The following is a 20,354-nucleotide window of genomic DNA, read 5'->3' as shown; positions in this document are numbered from 1 at the left end:
CAAGAGCTGAGAAAATAAGCAGAGATTGATGACGGAGGAAAGCATGTGTAAGGTGTCGCACTTTTGGAGGTTGAATGTGAGGGGAAAATGTAAGTTAATGACTAGACCCTTAACGGCATTGAAGTTAAGAGGGATCTTGAAGTCTAAGTTCATAGCCCACTAAAGGTAGCAGCACAAGTCAATAGAGTGGTAAAGAAGGCATTGTATGCTTACCTTCATTACCCAGAGCATTGAATATGGCAGGAAGTCATGATGCAGCTCTATAGGACTTTGGTTTGGCTGCATTTGGAGTATTGTGTGCAGTTCTGGTTACCCATTACAGAAAAATGTAAAGGCTTTGTAGAGGATGCAGAGGAGGTTTGCCTGAATGCTGCCTGGATTAGAGGGTTTCAGCTACTGGGAGAGATTGAATAGACTTGGATTGTTTTCTCTGAAGTGCCAGAGGTTGAGGGGATAGGTGGGGCAGACAGTCAGAACCCTTTTTCCAGGTGGAAATGTCCAATACTTGAGGGCACAGATATAAGGAGAGTGGGGGAAAGTTTAATGGAGATTTGTGGAGCAATTTTTTTACACAGAGTAGAGGGGGCCTGGAGTGCATTGGCAGTGGTGGTGGTGGTGGAGGCAGATACAACAGTGGCATTGTAGAGACATTTAGATAGGCAAATGGAATTGCAGGGAGTAGAGGGATGTGGATTGTGTACAAATGAGATCAGTTTAATGATATTGCCATGTTTTGGCACAAACATTGTGGGCTGAAGGTCCCATTCCTGTGCGGTACTGTTCTGTGTTTATGTTCTTTGTTCTAAATTTGTCTTGAAGGTGGAACAATAGTGCAGCTTGTAGAGCTGCTGCCTCACAGTATCAGAGACCCTGGTTGAATCCTGACCTCAAGTGCTGTCTGTGTTGAGTTTGCACGTTCTCCATGTGATCATGTGTGTGTTTCCTCTGGGCACTCCAGTTTCCTCCCAAAGATGAGCAGGCTAATTACCCTTTGTGAATAGTCCCCAGTGTGCAGGAAGTGGATGCGAAAGTGGGATAACTTGGACAATGTGCGAATGGGCCACCACTGATCAGCAAAGTCTCAAAGGGCCTGTTTCCATGTTGTATCTTTAAAAATAAAGTAATATGAATTTACTACAGACAGGAATAATCAGATCATTTGGGGTTATCTGGACAAAACAAATTAATTGTCAGAAAATTAACACTTATTATTAAATGAGCACGTTATTCAATGCAAGCAAGCCCTTACCATCCAGAGAAAATGTAATGCACAATTCACATGCAGAACCAAAGAGTCTGAAGAAGGGTCTCGACCCAAAATGTCACCTATTCCTTTTCTCCAGAGATGCTGTCTGACCTGCTGATTTACTCCATCTCTTTGTGTCTGTCTGCAGACCCAAGGATCAGGTAGAAATGTATTCCTGGCATCACGTGCATTGAACTGTGCTTCTGAAATTTAGTGCTACTGACTCAAGCATTGTGGACCAAAGGGTCAATCTGTGCAAAGAGTCAGAGGAATTAGGTGTTAAATTAAGTTTTCTCATCTTTATTAATTAATGGGAAGGACACTGTAGTTTGAAATCCATTGAGGAGCACAGTAAAATTCTAAAACATGTTATTTAAAAAAAGGAGGTTTTAGAAGTCATAGTGGGATTAAAGGTGGATAACTGATATCTGAGGAGATTTAAAAAATATATATTTATTCAAGGGATTGTGCTTCATAGGCTGAACCAGTGTTTAATTGCCCTTCACTAATGTCCTTTGAAAATATGGTGGTGAACAACTTTTTATGTCACTGTGGTTGTTGAGATTTATGTGTACACCCATAATGCTGTCAGGGAGAGAGTTTCTGAAGGAATAGTGATCTATTCCCAGGTCAGGATGGTGTGTGGCTTGGAGGGGAAATTCCAAATGGTGGGGTTTCCATGCTTTTGTTGCTCTTGTCCTTCAAAGCTGGTAAGGTTTGTGAGTTTGGAAGATCTAAGGAGTGTTGGTTAGTTGCCGCAGCGCATGCTACAGATGGTACAAATTGCTGCTGTGTTCATTGGTGGTTGAGTGAGTGACTGATTGTGGATGGGGTGCCTATCAAATGGGCCTTTATGTCCTGTATGCCATCCAGCTTCTTGATCGTCATTGGACCTATGATCATCCAGGCAAATGGAGAGTATACCATCTCACCCCTGACTTGAACATTGGCAATGGAGCTCTGGCTTTGGGGCGTTAGCAGGTGAGTTAGTGACAACAGGATTCAAAGTCTCTGACCGTAATACACCCAGCGTACCTTACTATACCCAGCAAATACCACAAGCTGAGGGAGGAAAGGGGGAAGACGCAATTGCTCTGACAAACACTTTCAAATCTTTACTGATAACTGTTGAGGTGCCAGAAAATCGTAGCACAGCAAATGTGGTTTGGTTATTATAAAATCGTAAGCAGTGATGAGCCTGGTGATAATGTAAATTGCTCGTTCTAAGCTTCCCCCAGTCTAGTTTCAGTCAAAAACCTCTGAATCAAGCACTTGCGCAACTAATCTTTATTTTGACACAACACAATTACAGTTCCCACCACTATACCTAACCACCGCCGGTCCGATCCTCTTATCGGCCTGTTCAAGCCCTGTAGGCCTCGCTCAAACAGAGACACTCCAGAAGGTCAAGCAGTCCTAAGCGCTCTCCAAGAAGATCGATGCTAGACCTTGTTGCAGCGGTACTTTAATAGGTAGTATGGACGTCTGTGGCACGGGGATTATTCATACTTACTGCACTGGTCGAATCTGCTGCACCCAGCCCTTCCCTTACTGGGAACTGCCTATGGGATATCTGTTTAACTTGTAAACTTTCGATTACGTCAAAATCTATCTCGGTATCTTCAATCACTGTCTCACCCTCAGATGAATCTTCCCGTTCGCTAGGGGTATCCCGATACTGCCCAAATAAATCATTCCTCTTCCTTTCTACTCGTGTAATCTGTCTAGATTGTGGCTCACAGAAATACTATGGCGGTTGCACTATATCTAACATTCTTTTCTGTAAACACCGGAGCTAACCTTTTCATTCTACTCCGGGTGCCATAAGCCACTGGACGATCTATCAATGATGGCGTGGATAGGATCGAAGAATCTGGTACCCCAGTATCTGCTGTTGGTAGAATCTGTTCAGATGTAGAATCTGCAGGAGTTGTTATAGATTCTGGAGACCTAAAATATTTCTTACGGAGACGTCATACAAGGTGCTAGTGAAGCCTGGGAAACGCAAGAGGAACATGGTGGAAGCTGCCAACTTCCACTGGCATTAACATTTGTCCATTCTTCCAAATATTCATCTCCTTCCCCCCCAAAGTCAGCACTAACAATCGGATTCCTAATCTTTAATTCTACAGTAACTAATTTCCTTCCAGGAGATCAGCCTTTCCCTTGTTCTGTGTGTTTCCCTTCATCACCACTCCTGTCCTTCCTACTGCCTGGAGGTCGATCTACTTCACTTTCTTTTAGTTCTATTCCGAGTTTAGCGATCGCTTTTTCCCCAACTAGCCATTCTCTTAACCTTTTTATTCGCCTTCTGTTCCTCGTAATATTTTCCCCATAACCCTAATAATTATTTTGCAATTTCGTTATTACTATGCTGTCAAATAATCCGTTCTACGTGTTTTATCCCTTTTACTGTTCTAATGCCCCCCGGCGGCCATAACTTGTTTCCTAATTTCTTATTTAACGCTCCTGATAATTTTCTTAATTTCTCTGCCTTGTGAGGGAACTCATTACACATTAGTTGCAATGGACTCTTTTCCTCTTCTGTCACATCTCAATCCACATTATTCCCCATGCTTCCGAACACCTAAAACAGAATTCCTAAATCCTACCTTTTGATCCATAAATTATCAAGCTCGCTCTTAAACAATGGCTGGTTCAAAGCAATCGCAACCTCGTAACTCTTTTCTCCTTTGCTCCACCAATCCTACTCTCATATTCAAATTCTTCTCCTATCTCCCACAAGTCCACACCCTTTCAACCTTGCAACTTTCTCAATCCCCAGTCATTCAAGGATCAGAGTACTCCAGGGAACAATCAAACACATCCAAGCACAATCAAACACATTCCCGCGCTCATTTAATTGTCAATCGAAACACCCGAAAATGATCTTCAGACACGCAAGTAACACAGTACACATGCAGGATATCACGACCAACCACACTCCTACATAAACCACAAACATTTGTTTATTATAAATCATGCACTCTAATAAATCCTCCTCGTGGTGCAATCGGTCAGCAGAATGACTCCTCCCCGACACAGCGATCGAAAGAATACAACCCTTGATCGAACCACCATGACTCAGATTCTCACAATACTATGATCGAAAAAATTACAAATATTTAACTCAAACACACTTTTACTTCAAGTATCTAAATCCGTAAACACTCACACAAGCAGCAATACAAACAGCAGTCCGCGAACTTAACACACACTAAATCTTAACTTTCTAAATCTTAACTTTCGTAATTTATTTAAATACACAGAATATTTACACAATTCGGATCTGATAACAATACAAAATGCTAGATTTTAACAATTTACAAAAATGATTTAAAGCACTAGCGCACAGTTTACAAACATTCGATCTTGACGCCGCGTCACGCTATTATCACTCAATGAACCTCTCCCTCTGATACCGAAAATTTTCCCCTTCCTAGGTTACACTTTGCTGAGAGGTACTATTCCTTAAGTGACTACTTTTCCTACCGAATGTTACTATTCTCACGCTAAGACTGGACTTCTATAGGGGGACCTCTATCCCTCCTCTCTAAGTTCTACTGAATTAGGGGTACCCATCACATTTGGATTACTTTTCACCAAGTAAACAGGTTCTCATCTCTCAGGTACTCTTCGCTATCAGGTATTAATCAACAATCGACCAGAGGGTTACTATTCACTGTTGATCAGCCGCTATTTGGAATCGATCATGGACATGCACCAACTCCGAAGTTCTATGGGCAGAACTTCAATGTGAAATTCTGCATTTGGAAATTCGATACTGCAAATCTAGACTCATTCTCGAACTCCTAGTTTTAGTGCGTACCACTCCACATACGCGGGCTTGCAAATTAAACGAAATTACCCAATGAAAAAATCTCAAATGGACTAGAGTATTCCCAGCCAATCTATACTCTGTCCACCGGGCCCTGTACCTTAATGAGGTTCCTCGTCCGTCACTCTAGGGAGGGACTCAGATACCTTCATGCAGACACTCCTCTCTGCTAGGCAATGAAGGTTCAGTGCCTAGCCTCTTCACGCTGGCAGTCGTCGATGCCGATTTTCAGAGCGCACCTTTCCAATCTGCAAAGATACCCCAATACCTTATGTTTCAATACCCCACCAATTGGATACCAAATCTAAACTTGGGCCGCTCCTCGCACAATAAAGCGCCTCAGGCTCTCTTTAAAGCAGCTGCAGTCTGCCAACTACCACCACGTTTTGGGCCACTCCACGCCCGGTTTTGCGCCCTTATCCCAAAGGAGTGCTAACCAATAACTCCCCCCCCCCCCCCCGTGCTTGCTGGTCACTGCTCTAATGATCTTGATTAGACCCTTTCCCAAGCCTGCGAATGATCGATCCACATTGGTTAACGAAGTACCGAAAACCAATGTGAAAATCGCACAGTGGGCCCGATTTCTGCACTCGCGATCGAAACAGCTCAACACCCTTGATCGCAAACTTGTGTTTGGGGGTCTGTAGGGATCCCGGACGAGCCCCCAATGTAAATTGCTCATTCTAAGCTTCCCCCCAGTCTAGTTTCAGTCAAAAACCACTGAATCAAGCACTTGCGGAACTAATCTTTATTTTGACAAAACACAATTACAGTTCCCACCACTGTACTTAACCACCGCCGGTTCGATCCTCCTATCTGCCTGTTCAAGACCTGTCGGCCTCGCTCAAACAGAGACACTCCAGAAGGTCATGTAGTCCGAAGCGCTCTCCCTGAAGGGGTCCTCGGACCTCGAGGGGCCGAACCACATAGGGGTGGTCTCTTTACAATCTGATTACAGATATCGACTAACCCCATACATCATAAACATTTTCCTAACACAATAATACAGTGGCTAAAACATTATAATCAAACAGTGTTTCTCAGAGGATGTGAATGTTGCAACTTTCACTCTGATATGCAAGAAAACCAGACAAGACTCAATACCTCATCCAATCAACATTCAGCAAAGTAAAGCTTTGCAACATTATTTACAAATATTTACAAGGTGTATGTCTGGTTTGCCGTCATCCAATCCATCCATGCATTTTACACCTAATTGTCAGGGTCCACAGATATTCCCATTCCCTTCATGCAGCTCGGATCTAGGCTCTAGACAAACTGGCACCACTCTGCAGCTTGTCCCAGTTCTACAGAGACCATTTTCAAATTGACCAAATGGCTTAGCAGTCCTGAAGCCTTTACTCAATTTTAATGTCCTAGCCCCTCCAATCTGGCCAGGATTAACAATAACAGGCTGTTGAGTTGCACATTGATAGTAAGGAAGTTATTGGAAGAATAAGTTAATGGCTATAATCAATTCTCAAAGACAGGATTGATCAGAAATTGGCAGCAGTGCTTTGCTAGGATGAGGACCTCTGACCAAATTGATTGTTTATAAGAGGTAAAACGTATTGATGAAAGCAGTACAATTGATGTTGTTCTACATGGACTTCAGGGAGGTCTTTGACAAGGTGTCACACGGGAGACTGTTTTGAGCCATTGGACTCTCGGGCAAGTTGGGATATCTGATCCAAAATTGGTTGGTGATAAGAGGCCGAAGATAATGGTGGAGGGTTGCTTTTTGGTGAAGGGATGCTTGTACACTGTACTTGAACCCTTAATGTTTATCCTATACATTAATGATCTGGATTTGAATGGCATTATTGTTGATGAAGAGAATATAGACTTTGGCTGTTGGCTGATGTCACTGTTAATCTGTTGATAAATTGATATAATGGGCAGCTATGGCAGATGGAATTAAATCCTGCTAGGTATGAGCTGATCCGTTTTGGAGGGACCAATCAATGTAGGACAAATAATGATAGGGCCTTCAGGAATATTGAGGGGCAGAGGGATATTGGTGTACAAATCCAATCCAAGGTGCTACAGGTTGATAAAGTAGTGCACACGCCATACAGGATATTTGCTATCATTATCCAGGGTATATAATGTAAGAGCATGCAGCTTGTGGTACAATCTTGTTGAACATTTCTTAGTTCACTGATGTAATACTGCATTCAGTTCGAGTCACTACACTGTATGAAAATGTTATTATGCAGAAAGTGGTGTGAAGGAGATTCATCAGAAGTTTTCCTGCGATGGAGTATTTATTTTGTGAGGAGAGACTGGAACTAGCGGGTTTGTTTTCCTTGGAATGGAGATGTCTGAGGAGAATCCTGATTGAGGTACATATATGAGGGGTATAATCAGGGTAGATTATGGGAAATACTTCCCTTCAACGGAGGAGTCTTTGACTGAGTGACATATGTTATATGTTTAAGGTAAATTAAAGGAGAGGATTTGAGAAAACGTTTTTTTTCCACCCAGAGTGGCTGGAATCTGGAATGAACTGCTTAAGGGGGTGATGACGGCACAGACTCTCACAACATTAAAGAAGTTTTTTAACTGATCAGTTGAATTGTTAAGGTGTAGAAGTATGTGAAGCAATTGTTGGAAAAATGGGATAAACACAGATGGCTACTCAATAGTCGGCATGGACATGGTTGGCAGAAAGGCCTGTTTCTGTCCTGTATATAATTCCATGGCACAGCAGGACAGAAACCTAGGTTCATTCCTGAATTCAGATGGTGAGGGAATTGTGGGAGTTGAATATTATCCCTGTGACCACGTTTCTTCCAGGTGCTCCGGTTTCCTCCCACATCCCACAGACGACAAGTTGCCAGTTTAATTGGACACTGCAATTTGTGCTTAGCATGTTGGTGTGTGGTAGAATCTGGGAGGGGTCAATTAAAAATGGGAGGGCAAATAATAAAATGATCCTAGTCGGTGTGGACTTGGCGAAAGGGCCCTCCCTTCATGACTCACTGAGAATTGATTGTGGATTTAGCACAAACATAAATAATAATAATAATAATAATAATAATAATTATTATTATTATTATAATAATAATAATAATAATAATAATAATAATAATAATAATAATTATTATTATTATAATAATAATAATAATAATAATACTTCATGCAAGTGGGCATTCTTCATCTTCAGATCTTGAAAGTGAAAATCATTGGACATAATTGCGCTTTTGCCCAACATCAATGTTTATGCGAGCAATTTTGGGCATCATATCTGAGGAAGGATGTACTGGCTCTGGAGAAGGTCCGGAGGAGGTTTACAAGAATGATCGCAGGGATGAGTGGGTTAACATATGATGAGCGTTTGACAGCACTGGGCCTGTACTCGCTGGAGTTTAGAAGAATGAGGAGGGACCTCATTGAAACGTACCGAAGTGATAGGCTTGGATAGAGTGAATGTGGAGAGGATATTTCCACAAATCTCACTTGTGGAAATATCATAGCCTCAGAATTAAAGGCTGTTCTTTTAGGAAGATGAGGAGGAATGTCTTTAGTCAGGATGGTGAATCTGTGGAATTATTTGCCTCAAAATTTGTGGGGGCCAAGTCAGTGAACATTTTTAAGGCAGAAATGGATAGATTCTTGATTAGTATGGGTGTCAGGGGTTATGGGGAGAAGGCAGAAGAATGGGGTTAGGTTGGAGCAATAGATCAGCCATGATTGATTGGTGGTGTAGATTTGATAGGCTGAATGGTCTAATTCTACTATCACTTATGACGTTTTCAATCTGAAGCTAATATGTGGCAACCTAGAAAGTAAACTGACTATCTTGTTGCTTCCCCTTAAGCCCAAAATCATAGATGGTAGTTGTCCTGTAGTGTCCCCTCCACTCACCCTCTCCCCAGATGATGTGAATGCAGTATACACTGAAGTTCAAAGCTTTTGCTGACTACAACCCAATACATTACTCGGGAAGCCAAGGGAGAATGGCTGAATGTCAGAGATGAAGAAACAAAGTCACTGCTGATCTAGCGTACAAAACTGGTGGTCTCTTTGACAAATTAATCCTATTTTCCAATGTCTGCTACTGTCATGCATTGGCTCAAAGAGATCCTTTGCATCCAGCTGGGTAATGTCATCAATTTAGCTGAGCTGCCAGTTGTATTAAAGAATGGTGTCTGAGGGGTGATCTTATAGAGGTGCATAAAATCACGAGGTGCATAGATAGGGTATTTTGCGCAAAGTATTTTACATTGCGTAGGGGATTCAAGAACCAGACAGAGGTTTAAGATGAGAGGGGAAAGATTTTATCAAAACCTGAGATGCAACTTATTCACAAAGAGAGGGTTGGGATTCTGGAACAAGCTGCCAGAGGAGATAGTAGAGACGTAACAACATTTAAAAGACATTTGGATAGGTATGTGGATAGGAAAGGTTTAGAGGAATAAGGGGTAATTGCGGGGAGATGGGACTAGCGTAAATGGGTTGACATGGACAAGTTGGGCTGAAGAGCCTGTTTCTGTACTATATGACTTTATGACTATGCCTATAATCACTGCACACGTTTTGGAGATAATTACAAATTTTAATTAACCTTTTAAAGCGTTGTGAAAAATACTAATGACTAGAAATACTAATTTGATTAAGCTGTAAAAAAATAACAATGAGCCTTCCAGAAATGCATTTCAATTGAAATTCTCTTCTATTTAGTTAGTTTAGGTTAAACAGCAAGGAAATAGGCCCTTGGCCCAGGATTTCAAACTGAAATGGAGGCTGATGAAGGGTCTCGACCAAAAGCATCACCTATCCCCTTTCTCCAAAGATGCTGTCTGCCCCTCGGAGTTACTCCAGCATTTTGTGTCTATCTTCGCTGAAAACCAGCTTCTGCAGGTCCTTCTTAGTTAGGATCGAACCCGGCTCTCTAGTGCTGTAAGCCAGTAACTCTACCACTGCGTCACATGCAATTTCTTCCTGGAGCAGACAGGATCAGTTCCTGTGTATTGGAGGGTAGCTAATGTTATCCCACATTTTAAGAAGGGCGGGAGAGAGAAAACAGCGAATTATAGACCAGTTAGCCTGACATCGTGGTGGGGAAAATGCTGGAGTCAATAATAAAAGATGAAATAGTGGCACATTTGGATATCAGTAGCAGGATCGGTCCGAGTCAGCATGGATTTACGAAGGGGAAATTATGGTTGACTAATCTTTTGGAATTTTTTGAGGATTTAACCAGGAAAATGGACAACGGAGAGACAGTGGATGTAGTGTACCTGCACTTTCAGAAAACATTTGATAAGGTCCCACATAGGAGATTAGTGGGCAAAATTAGGGCACATGATATTGGGGGTAGAGTGCTGACATGGATAGAAAATTGTTTGGCAGACAGGAAACAAAGAATTGGGATTAACGGATCCCTTTCAGAATGGCAGGCAGTGAGTAGTGGGGTACCGCAAGGCTCTGTGCTGTGACCGCAGCTATTTATTAATGATTTAGATGAAGGGATTACAAGTAACATTTGCAAATTTGCAAATGACACAAAGTTGGGTGGCTGTGTGAACTGTGAAGAGGATGCTATGAGAATGCAGGGTAACTTGGACAGGTTGGGTGAGTGGGCAGATGCATGGCAGATGCAGTTTAATGTGGATAAATGTGAGGTTATCCACTTTAGTAGCAAAAACAGGAAGGCAGATTATTATCTAAATGGTCAAGTTGGGAAAAGGGGAAGTACAACAGGATCTGGGGGTCCTTGTTCATCAGTCAATGAAAGTAAGCATTCAGGTACAGCAGGCAGTGAAGAAAGCGAATGGCATGTTGGCCTTTATAACAAGAGAAATCGAATATAGGAGCAAAGAGGTCCTTCTGCAGTTGTACAGAGCCCTAGTGAGACCACACCTGGAGTATTGTGTGCAGTTTTGGTCCCCTAATTTGAGGAAGGACATTCTTGCTATTGAGGGAGTGCAGCGTAGGTTTACAAGGTTCCCGGGATGGCGGGACTGTCATATGCTGAGAGAATGGAGCGGCTGGGCTTGTATACTCTGGAGTTTAGAAGAATGAGAGGGGATCTTATTGAAACATATAAGATTACTAGACTAAGTGGGACCCGCTGGGTCCCAGCATCACACGGGAGGGCTGGTCCCCCAACGCAATATTCCACCTCTCCACCAATTCCAATATTGGTGGCCAGTGGAGGGAGGTGGGGGGGGGGGGGTATTCTGGAGCGCTAGTATGGGTGTTGTGGGCTGAAGGGACTGGTTTCTAGAGGGCTGGTATGGACATTGTGGGCCGAATTGATTCTTGGGTTGGCGACTCAGTCACTCAAGCCTGTTGTGCTGGCAGTTGACTCACGGCTATTCCTTGACATTGCATTTTAAGCAGGGTGCAAGGCTACCAAATTCAAGTGCACTTTCTTACCACTTCAAGCATGCTGCAAGGCCACCAAATTCAAGTGCAGTGTCATACCATTTCAAGCAGGGTGCAAGGCCACTAAAGACAGCGAGTTATGACCTCTCTCTCCTCCATCTTGCAGAGACTGAGCCACGCCCACACTTCTGGGTTTTATAGTCCCCCCAGGAGAGAGAATCTCAACATTTATTAAACACTAATAACTCTTTTATTTTTCAACAATGGTAAAAATCCTCTTGTCCTGCGCAGCGGAGGGGGACTCTGAGTAAGATGGCCGAAAATCACAGCTGTAAGTGACAGCGTTTTTTCTAAAACCAATATACAGAACAACAGGAAGTGGTCAAGATCAGACTTATAGTAATATAGATAAATTAAGGGTTTGCGCCTGCTATAGGCAGGAAACATGTTCCCGATGTTGGGGGAGTCCAGAACCAGGGGCCACTGTTTAAAAATAAGGGGTAAGCCATTTAGAACGGAGATGAGGAAATACTATTTTGAATTAATCTCTTTATTGTCATTGCACATGGTACAACAACATTTAAAAGTCAATCCCACGGTGCGATTCACAAGAGCAATTTTAAATATATAAGAAAAGGTAAAAATGTATACATATAAAATTTTTTTTACAGATAAATAACAATAGCAGCTGAGGTAGAACCATTCAGTTGAATGTGAGTGTTATTTCTTATTTTGCATTGTTAAGTTCACGTATGGCTATGGGGTAGAAGCTGTCTCTGAGTCTGTTTGTGCGAGTTTTGAAAGACCTGTACCGTCTGCCAGAGGGCAGCAGGTGTAACAGGTTGTGTCCAGGGTGGGAAGGGTCCTTCAGGATGTTGGCTGCCCTGCCAAGGCAGCGAGAGCTGAAGATGTCCTTCAGGGAGGGCAGTGGGCAGCCAGTGATTTTTTGTGCGGTGTTGATGACCCTTTGAAGGGCTCTCCTGTCCGCTGCAGAGCAGCTGGCATACCATGTTTTACACAGAGAGTTGTGAATCTGTGAAATTCTCTGCCTCAGAGGGCGATGGAGGCCGGTTCTCTGGATACTTTCAAGAGAGAGCTAGATAGGGCTCTTAAAGATAGTGGAGTCAGGGGATATGGGGAGAAGGCAGGAACGGGGTACTGATTGGGGATGATCAGCTATGATCACATTGAATGGCGGTGCTGGCTCGAAAGACTGAAAGGCCGACTCCTGCACCTATTGTCTATTGTAATAATTGTTGTAATAATTATCTGAGGGACAAGTATTTCACATATATGGAGCTGGGCAAAGGGAATAAGTGCCAGAGGACTCATGGCCAATATAATGTTTAAAACACACATTTGGACAGGTACATACTTAGAAAAGATCAGAGGGATAAGGGCTGAAAGGCAAATAGGATGAGGCAAGTCAGTCAACATAGTCGAGTTGGTGCGAAATGTCTACTTCTGTGGTGTGTAACAACTTTGTGTATCTCTATAAATTTATGACAGGTGACTAAAAAGCAAGATTAAGTTAATATTCCATTCAGTGGTCCGGATCTGATAAAACGTAGAAGCGGGAATAAAACAGTACAGCAACCCGCCCTTCAGCCCACACTGTCTGTGTGGAGCATGATACCAAGTTAAAATGATCTCCTCTGACTGCATGTGATCATATCCTCCCATTCCCTGTATATACACTTTCATACCTAAAGCCTCCTATATATCACTCTCATATCTGCTTCCAACATCACCACCATTGGCCGTGTGTTCCAGGCACCTAGCATTATCTGTGTTAAAAATAAAACTTGTCCTGCAGATTTCCTTTAAAATTTCCCCCTCTGACCTGAAAGCTTGCCTTTGCCATTTCCACTCTGGGAAATGGTTCTGACTGTCTTCCCTATCGATCCCTTTCATAATTTTAGAAACTTCCATCTGCTCTGCATTCACCCTCCAATGCTCCATTGAAAATAATCCAATTTTGCTCAACCTCACATTAGAGCCAATTTCCTCTAATCCCGGCAGCATTCTGGTAAACCTCTTCTGTACCCTCGCTAAAGCCTCCAAATTCTCCCTGTAATGGGACGATCAGACTATACACAATACTACAAATTTGGCCTAACCAAAAAGTTGTGTAAACTGCAACATGACTCCTAATGCCCTGACCGATGAAGGCAAGCAACCATACACTTTATTTATCATTCTATCTACTTGTGTTGCCACTTTCAGGGAGTTATGGACTTTGACCCTAAAATGCCTCTTGCATCAATGCGGTTCAAGGTATACATCCCCCTTACATTCAACTTCCCAAAATGAAACATCTTACATTAGCTTGGATTAAAGTTTGCCATTTCTCCACCCATACCTGCAACTAATCTATCATTTGACAGCCTGAATCACTGTCTGCAACTCCACCAACTTCTGTGTCATCTGAAAATGTACTAACCAACCCATCTACATTTACACCCAAGTCATTTATATGTAACCACAATCAATAAAGATCCCGGCATTGATCCCTGTGCAACACCACTGGTCACAAACCTCCAGCCGGAAAAAACATTCTGGCTCTGTGGGTAAACAAGATCCAAAAATCAAATGCAACAAACCATTAGATGTTTACTGCGTATTGTAATTCGACTTTCGGCGGCCACGTTGGTGCAGCGGTAGAGTTGCTGCCTTACAGCACTAGTGGTGCCAGAGACCCGGGTTCGATCCTGGCTATGGCTACGGCTGTCTGTATGGTTTGTACATTCTCCCCGTGACCTGCGTGGGTTTTTTCCGAGATCTTCGGTTTCCTCCCACACTCCAAAGACGTATAGGTATATAGGTTAATTGGCTTGGTGTGTGTGTAAAATTGTCCCTAGTGTTAATGTGCGCGGATCGCTGTTCGGTGCGGATTCAGTGGGCCGAAGGGCCTGTTTCCGCACTGTATCTCTAAACTAAACTAAAAAACTAGACTTTACTGATTACTGAATTTCAAGTCAGATACTCTGAGTTTCCATGACTGGGGTGGAGAAGGCTCATGCAGTGCATTCAGCATTGCAAGACTCAATCATTGACAGTGGCTTCAGGATTTTAATATTAAACTACACGTACATAAATCCCAATACCTTTGTCAGTTTTGTCGAACAATAATGGCAAACATCAATAATTTCATCATCACTTTTTCCATAAAATCTATCCATTATGAAGTTTAATTTGAGAATAACAATCAGATTTCTGTCTTAAAATTGCCAAAAATGAAAGAAAAATTGGCTATGCAAGATAAATCAGTCAGCATCTGAAAGAAAAAGATAAGCTAACAATTTAGGTCAAGCTCTTCATCACAATGGTTCCATTTGAAACAAAAACAGTTTTACTTGTATCACATTTCCTTTGTTTGCACTCCTGAAATTACCAAACCTATTAAACCCTCTGCCATTTATGACAACTCTCTACAGCCGTCACCATTGGCATCTGGTGAAACGTTCACAACCATACAATGTGTCCATTAACTCAATTCACCAGCTATTGAGAGACTTGTGACTTTTATTTTTCTAATTTGATGTTAGCCCTGTATTGTAATTGGAATTGTATACCGCACTGTTTCTTAATTTCCTCTTAATTCAAGATTAAATGGACAAATATTGGTAGGTTAAATTACTACTTAATTTGATTTTGTTGAAGAAGAAATTACTTTGAATTAGCAGGAGTAGACTGCTTCATCTGTTGTTGATGATAAGTTAACCTGCGGCTTTCCATAATTATTATGAATAATGGTTCATGTTACATTCCACTCGGTAGCTCTGCCCCCTAAAATGTTTCAAATCAAAGTTAGAAAATCAGAAAAATGAGGACATGAGATAATTTAGTTTAGTTTATTATTGTCGTGTGTGCTGAGGGACAGTGAAAATCTTTTTTGTTTTGTGCTAATCAGTCAGTGAATATATTTTACATGATTATAATCCAACCATCCACAGTGTACAGATGCAGCATAAAGGGTATAATATTTAGTGCAAGATAAAGTCCAGTAAAGTCCGATTAAATATAGTTTGACGGTCTCCAATGAGGTAGATGGGACTTCAGGACTACTCTCTAGTTAGTGATAGGAGGTTTAACATCTGGGAAGAAACTGTCCCTGAATTTGGAAGTATGCTTTTCAAACTTCTGTACCTCTTGCCTGATGGGCGAAGGGAGAAGACGGCTTTAGCCGGGTGAGATTGGTCCTTGATTATTCTGGCGGCTTTTCAAAGGCAGCATGAAATGTAGATGGAGTCAATAGAAGGGAGGTTGGTTTGTGCGATGGTTTGGGGTGTATCCATAACTCTCCGCAATTTCTTGCGGTCTTGGATGGAGATGATCCCAAACTGTGCTGTGATGCATCCTGATAAAGTGCTCTCTACGGCACATCTGTAGAAGCTGGAGAGACAGGTAGCTTTGACAGATAAGGGCAGGTAGAATCTAAAGAGATTCTTCAAGTATATTGAAAGTTTGTGTTATAAGGAGAGGCTGGATGAGCAGGCAATTTTTGTCCCTGGAGCGGAGGATGCTGAGGGGTTGGCAAGTAGAGATTTCTAGGTTCATGAGGGGCATAGATAAAGTGAATAACCACAGTCTTTCTCATAGTACAGGGTAGTCTCGTTTAGAGGGCAGTGGTTTAAGATGAGAGGAGAAACATTTAAAAGGGACCTGAGGGACAACTTAACACAGAGGGTGGGGAAGACATGAAATGTGCTGTCAGAGAAAGTGATAGAGGCAGGTACAATTATAATATTTAAAATGCACGTGAAAGGTACAAAGTTAGGAAATGTTTGGAGGAATATGGGCCGTGTGCACACAAGTGGGATTCGTTCAGTTGGGCAACTAGGTCAGAATGGATGGATGAGCTGGGTCACAGGGCTTCTTTACATGCTATGTAGCTCTATGACTGGCTCTAATGATGTTTGACAGTGCAATGTTGGATTAATGTATTGCAGTGGAAGAGGAAAACAACTGAAGTTTGGTGGTTCAGGTTGTTGTTGCAACTCCTTAACTGCTTGGAAGAAGTTGTGGAGCCACCTTATTTGTATGATGCCGAAAGGGAAGAGAAATGGATGCAACTGATGCATTCGTAAATAAAAAAATGATTGTTAGCTACTTGAACAGAGTGCAAACTCAGTCGTCATATTCAACTCTGAATGATGGCTCCATTTTGCCAAAATGCAAGAAGCCTTTTGGTTTTATTTATAAATAATTTTGAAATTTCTCTTTGCAAATAAATATAGTCAGTTTCATCATCAAAAGAGTAAAGATGCACACCATTTACTACTTCCTGAGTAGTCTTTGGCTGAATATAAACAGATTTATTAATTGTTTAAGATGAGACAGTGAGCTAAAAGTTGGAGTCCCACACATTTTCTGATGAGCATCCACCAATACAATTAAAACCAAGCTTACTGACATATCTGTACCCAATGATGAACCAGTACACAATGAGTATGGATACCAAGGAGAAATGTTGTTGTCATGAGCCCAAAAAGTGTGTAATAATTTATTCTGCAAGTTGCACTTACTTCCTGATATTTAATGAAGTCAGTGAAGTCAAATGTGTGAAGATGGGTCCAAATATTTTTAAGGCATTGATTGATATGTTCTTGATTAGTACGGATGTCAGAGGTTATAGGGAGAAGGTAGGAGAATGGGGTTAGGAGGGAGAGGGGATAGATCAGCCATGATTGGATGGCAGAGTAGACTTGATGGGCCGAATGGCCTAATTCTGCTCCTATCACTTATGACCTTATGAAATGACAATGGAGGCTGTTGCATTGATTTAGCATAAAATCAAATAGATCCCTCCTGTTAGTTGCAGGATTACATTGAAAAATTTGAGAAGTTCTGAACTTCACTTTCTCCAACCATCATGCTGTATCAAGTGTATTTTCACTATATTTACCTCTTCCCTCAGTGTAAATTGACCTTGTTAGAAATCTGGGAACAGTGGGGTGGTGCAATCACTTGTCTGCGAAAATAGTGAGCAGCTCAGGAAGTCAAAAATATCATAATAAGATAGGATGTGGGTGGAGGAAGAAGGAGATTAATTGTGTTCCGTTGAATTTGTCAATGCTTTATGAGAAGACAAATCCTTTCACATTTGTTTTGCTTCACAATTTGTAGATATAAATTACACCAAATCACTTGCAATCTCTTGAAAATAGTGTGAAATGCGGCATTGCTTTTTTTACTTTCAATCTTATTCACAGTGATATTCTTCTTTCCGATAGCTCATATCATATGCTGATGTAAAGTTGCTAACTGTGAGCAGCTTTCTAACACATTTCACTAAGTTACAGAGTTGCTGCTTTGTTATCTATTATATCCTGTAAAGTTAAACCTTTGGAATGTGCAGCCACATTATTTAACTGTGCTGAGCACTTCGCCCTAAATTTCAACTGGACCAGAACTTAATTCCAGATCAAACTATTCAAGTTTATCCTGACATACCTTCAGTTGTGTCAATATAAAATGGTGCAATCGATTTACTTTGAGAGATGTAATGCTGATGTTTGCAGTGGCCAGATCAGCCTTTCCCCCCAGAAAGCCAGGTAGTGACTGAAAGAAGCTTTGACAGCCAATGACAGCTATGCCCTGAGCTTTAGTTGTCAAACCTTTAACGCTTTAATTTTTTCTGGATGTCCCTAACAAAATGAAACAATTCCAGTTTTAAAAATTGTTCCAATAAAAGAATTAAGTTAAAATATATAAAAGTATTACAGTAATTGCAACTTGTTGAAAATGTAAATTACTTTATTGTCATCCTACCTGGTTCAATGGCTCAATTATTCTTTATTGTCATGTGTACCAAGGTACAGTGGAATACATTTTTTGTATATAACTGAAAGGGCTTGGTATTCCTATCCCAGCTTTTATACCTAGCGCTAGTGCAAGAATGGCAAGTATATTTCAGTTTCTTCCCACTGCCCAAAGTCCTGTTATTTGGTGTGTAAATTGGTTACTGCAAGCTACCCATTTTTTTGTGGGTGGTTGGATTAAAATAGAATTAATGGAGACGTGAGGAAGAGTAGGCTACAGGGGAATAAAGTGGGGGAATGAGATTGCTGGGATGACACTGGAGTCCACAAAGACTTGATGGGCCAAGGGGGCCTTCTTCTACATCATAGAAGTATCTGAACATGTCATGCAATGGGACAACGGTGTTGCAGTTTACTAACTTGCTGCACAGTGCCAGATATGAAGGTGCATGATAGGGACTAAATAAATAACATCATACTTTGGATTTATTGAAGTACAAAGCATTGACAGAATGGAAAGAAATCCAGAAGATGGCGTGCTGATTCACTTTACAACGCAACATTTTTTTGCCTGAAAATAATATCACCTTTAAACATCCAACTATATCATTCCACTTCTTTGAATAAAATGTGCATCTGTAACATCTTAGAGGCATAATCAACAAACAGAAGCACATTTATAAATGTTTAATAACAGAACATTAAGGATTGATATCTGTGTCCTTCAGTGTTGTGCTCTGGAACTCTGTTCATTTGTGCAAACATATTCTTACATTTTTGTTCAATTTCAATTAAAGTGCAATTCCTCTTCTTCTTCACGCCTTCAATGTTTTCAAGCCTACCCCAATATAATAGTCCCTTATAACTATCTCCTGCAACTCCTGGGTAGTTATGAACCCAATTGGCCTGCATCACTTTACTGTTCCTTCAAGGAGCTGAGCCTGCAACAAACACCTATTGCAGGATTTGTGGATCATAATTTGGAGTACAGCAGACTTTGAACTCTACATATTTCACACTTGTGAAGTGTGAGTGCTCTGAGATTTACACGTTCCTGCTATCCTGCCAGATGGTGGTGGGAACTAAGCCCAGGCTGCTGTAACAGTAATTCAGGGAGATTTGCTGCATGCAAATATATTAGTAAAACAAGCACAGATATACCAAGCAGATCTATTGTTATACGGCATTATGTTATTGTGAATTAGGCTGTCTGAGACTGTGAGTGTAGTCATTGAAGATGGCTTAAAAAGATGAATTCGCCAACTTTTACCACAAACATAAGGTCATTGAACAAAATGATCAATTCAGATTAGATCGAGTTATAGCAACATTTAAAGGTCATTTGTGCAGGTATATGGATAGGAAAGATTTAGAGGGATATGAGCTAAATGAAGGCAGCTGGGACAAATGCAGATGAGACATCTTGGTCGGCAGGGACATTGGGCTAAAGGGCCTGTTTCCATGCAGTATTACTCTGTTAGTTTATTGTCATATACTCCAGGGTCACTGAAATTCGTTGTTCGCATGATGCTCTTAGAGTAAACAATGACAAATACAATGACGTCCAAAACTGCAGAAAGGCACAAAATTGTAATGCACTCTGAAGTAGTGCATACACATTAAACTATAGTAATGGAATAACTGAATAAGCAAGAGGTCAGAGTAAGATTGTGACAGCACCTCCAGGAAGGAGGTGTGATCGAGGTGATTGCTTCAGCACTCATAGCAGTGTGGAAGAAGTTGTTCTTAAGTCTGGATGTCTGGGCTTTCAAGCTCCTGCATCTTTCCAAGAAGGTAGAAGAGGGAAAAAAGAAAAGCTGATACTTTTAACTTTCCTGATGAAGGTGAAGATGGGCTGGATATAAGGAAGTGATGATCCTGTGATGGACTGGGCTGTGTTCATTACTCTCTGCAGTTTTGGACAGTCAAGGACAGAGCAGTTGACATATTGGGCTGAGATGCATTCCGTCAAAATACTTTATGAGTGCCTCTGGAGAAGTTTGAACAAATCACGTGGACTTGCCGAATCTTCTCAAACCTCTGAGAAAGTAAAGCCCCTGTCCCACTTTCACGACCCAATTCGCGACCTCTGACGTCCTTAAACGACCTAAAAACAAACCAAGGTCGTGGTAACCTACAACCTCCTACAGCCTTCCACGACTATGTGTAC

The 20,354-nt window shown here is 41.5% G+C and overlaps 1 long non-coding RNA gene across 1 annotated transcript; it reads left to right on the top strand.

Moving 5' to 3' along the window:
• Positions 1-743: 743 nt before the first annotated feature.
• On the top strand, positions 744-19,803 carry LOC116971124. Its single transcript, XR_004411409.1, has 3 exons — positions 744-786; positions 15,616-15,619; positions 19,791-19,803. It is a non-coding gene; the product is annotated as an uncharacterized LOC116971124 (long non-coding RNA).
• Positions 19,804-20,354: the final 551 nt, after the last annotated feature.

This window comes from Amblyraja radiata, chromosome 3 (assembly GCF_010909765.2).
Source record: "Amblyraja radiata isolate CabotCenter1 chromosome 3, sAmbRad1.1.pri, whole genome shotgun sequence".
Taxonomy (NCBI): Eukaryota; Metazoa; Chordata; class Chondrichthyes; order Rajiformes; family Rajidae; genus Amblyraja; species Amblyraja radiata.
The sequence above is the reverse complement of the archived record's forward strand: the minus strand, read 5'-3'. Positions and strand labels throughout refer to the sequence as shown.